This window comes from Pan paniscus, chromosome 4 (genome assembly GCF_029289425.2).
Source record: "Pan paniscus chromosome 4, NHGRI_mPanPan1-v2.0_pri, whole genome shotgun sequence".
Taxonomy (NCBI): domain Eukaryota; kingdom Metazoa; phylum Chordata; class Mammalia; order Primates; family Hominidae; genus Pan; species Pan paniscus.
The window spans coordinates 118,522,357-118,525,548 of NC_073253.2; the positions used below are offsets into that span (position 1 = coordinate 118,522,357).

The following is a 3,192-nucleotide window of genomic DNA, read 5'->3' on the forward strand; positions in this document are numbered from 1 at the left end:
CAGACTTAACTAATAGGATAATCGGAGTTCAATAATGTTAAAAGAACTATAAAATAAGCCCACTTTAATAGGGATTTTTTTTTAAAAAGCAGTTCAGTACATCCTAGATTATGGGAGTATTCTCCCATACAGTTTGCTTCTGTTGGGTACCCTTAGAAGTTCATAGGCCCAAGACCAGTGTTTAAATTTTCAGAATGAGACTCCCACAACACATGGTGATATAAATTCAGATTCAACATTTGCAAGTGATCTAGGCTTCAGGTTTCTGGATTTTTTCTTAGAAGACATTGGAGTTTTCTTACTGATTCATTTTGCCCTGGGAAAGAGCTTTTGTTTTAAATGGAGGACCAGTCCTTTATGAAAAGTTCTCACTAACTACTCTTCAACTGATGCAGGTCCCATGTATGGTCTTTAAAAGCTCATCCTAATAGATAGGGTCTACAGCCAGATACCATCGTGACCTGGAGAAATACTGTATCAGCTTAAGCACAACAGGCTAGTACCTACCTGGCATGAAAGGACATCCCCTTATGAAGTAGGAGATGAAAGTAGATGCCATCCATTCGATGTTTCTACTAAGTCTTAGTTTTTTATCTGATGATTAGAACTATTTATGGATCCTACATTAAATTGTTGAAACCCATAAGATAAACGACAGTGAATAATGCATTCCATAGTTGAGATTTTTATTTGAACTTAAGGACACATAGGAAAAGAATTCATTTATGGCTGCTGTGGTGTTGTGCCATGGGGAAGGAAGATGGATTTGTCAACCCCGGAGTGAGGTTCTGCCTATCCGAGGCTGCTGCCTTGTGGAGATCCCCTGGGTGAAACCATTGTCGCCATTGACCAGGAGGCAAAACCTTAAACTGAGGACCTGGGGAATAAGAAGGAAACAAAATACATTAAACTCAAAGTCATTAGATGGCATAACAGTGAGATTCACTTCAAAGAGAAAATGACAACACATATCAAGAAACTCAAAGAATTATACTGTCAAAGAGCGGTCCAATGAATTTACTCGGGTTTCTCTTTGAAAGTCAGAGAAGTGCTGATAATCATATTTCAAAAGAAATGGGAATGGAGGAAGAATACGTGATTGAAATTTATCAGGAACCAATGGGGTCATTCAACAGTTTAGATATTCTTTTTATTATTCTTCTTCTCCCCTCAATCTTTAAAAATGTTTTTGTAATGTGTTAAAAATGAAATTGAAAACTGGAAACCCATCTTTTTTTTTTTTTTTAAATGAAGGCAAGTTTATTAGAGAAGTGGAGAAACAAAAGAATGGCAACCCCATAGGCAGAGCAGCCCTGAGGGCTGCTAGTTAGCTATTTTCATGGTTATTTCATTTTTTTTTTATTATTATACTTTAAGTTTTAGGGTACATGTGCACATTGTGCAGGTTAGTTACATATGTATACATGTGCCACGCTGGTGCACTGCACCCACTAACTCGTCATCTAGCATTAGGTATATCTCCCAATGCTATCCCTCCCCCCTCCCCCCACCCCACAACAGTCCCCAGAGTGTGATATTCCCCTTCCTGTGTCCATGTGATCTCATTGTTCAATTCCCACCTATGAGTGAGAATATGCAGTGTTTGGTTTTTTGTTCTTGCGATAGTTTACTGAGAATGATGTTTTCCAATTTCATCCATGTCCCTACAAAGGACATGAACTCATCATTTTTTATGGCTGCATAGTATTCCATGGTGTATATGTGCCACATTTTCTTAATCCAGTCTATCATTGTTGGACATTTGGGTTGGTTCCAAGTCTTTGCTATTGTGAATAATGCCACAATAAACATACGTGTGCATGTGTCTTTATAGCAGCATGATTTATAGTCCTTTGGGTATATACCCAGTAATGGGATGGCTGGGTCAAATGGTATTTCCAGTTCTAGATCCCCGAGGAATCGCCACACTGACTTCCACAATGGTTGAACTAGTTTACAGTCCCACCAACAGTGTAAAAGTGTTCCTATTTCTCCACATCCTCTCCAGCACCTGTTGTTTCCTGACTTTTTAATGATTGCCATTCTAACTGGTGTGAGATGGTATCTCATTGTGGTTTCGATTTGCATTTCTCTGATGGCCAGTGATGGTGAGCATTTTTTCATGTGTTTTTTGTCTGCATGAATGTCTTCTTTTGAGAAATGTCTGTTCATGTCCTTCGCCCACTTTTTGGTGGGGTTGTTTGTTTTTTTCTTGTAAATTTGTTTGAGTTCATTGTAGATTCTGGATATTAGCCCTTTGTCAGATGAGTAGGTTGCGAAAATTTTCTCCCATTTTGTAGGTTGCCTGTTCACTCTGATGGTAGTTTCTTTTGCTGTGCAGAAGCTCTTTAGTTGAATTAGATCCCATTTGTCAATTTTGTCTTTTGTTGACATTGCTTTTGGTATTTTAGACATGAAGTCCTTGCCCATGCCTATGTCCTGAATGGTAATGCCTAGGTTTTCTTCTAGGATTTTTATGGTTTTAGGTCTAACATTTAAGTCTTTAATCCATCTTGAATTGATTTTTGTATAAGGTGTAAGGAAGGGATCCAGTTTCAGCTTTCTACATATGGCTAGCCAATTCTCCCAGCACCATTTGTTAAATAGGGAATCCTTTCCCCATTGCTTGTTTTTCTCAGGTTTGTCAAAGACCAGATAGTTGTAGATACGCGGCGTTATTTCTGAGGGCTCTGTTCTGTTCCATTGATCTATATCTCTGTTTTGGTACCAGTACCATGCTGTTTTGGTTACTGTAGCCTTGTAGTATAGTTTGAAGTCAGGTAGCGTGATGCCTCCAGCTTTGTTCTTTTGGCTTAGGATTGACTTGGCGATGCGGGCTCTTTTTTGGTTGCATATGAACTTTAAAGTAGTTTTTTCCAATTCTGTGAAGAAAGGCATTGGTAGCTTGATGGGGATGGCATTGAATCTGTAAATTACCTTGGGAAGTATGGCCATTTTCACGATATTGATTCTTCCTACCCATGAGCATGGAATGTTCTTCCATTTGTTTGTATCCTCTGTTATTTCCTTGAGCAGTGGTTTGTAGTTCTCCTTGAAGAGGTCCTTCACATCCCTTGTAAGTTGGATTCCTAGGTATTTTATTCTCTTTGAAGCAATTGTGAATGGGAGTTCACTCATGATTTGCCTCTCTGTTTGTCTGTTGCTGGTGTATAAGAATGCTTGTGATTTTTG

The 3,192-nt window shown here is 38.7% G+C and overlaps 1 pseudogene; it reads left to right on the top strand.

Annotated features, from left to right (window-relative positions):
* Positions 1-747: 747 nt before the first annotated feature.
* LOC129397891 (small ubiquitin-related modifier 1-like) lies at positions 748-1,762 on the top strand (annotated as a pseudogene).
* The last annotated feature ends 1,430 nt before the right edge of the window (positions 1,763-3,192 follow it).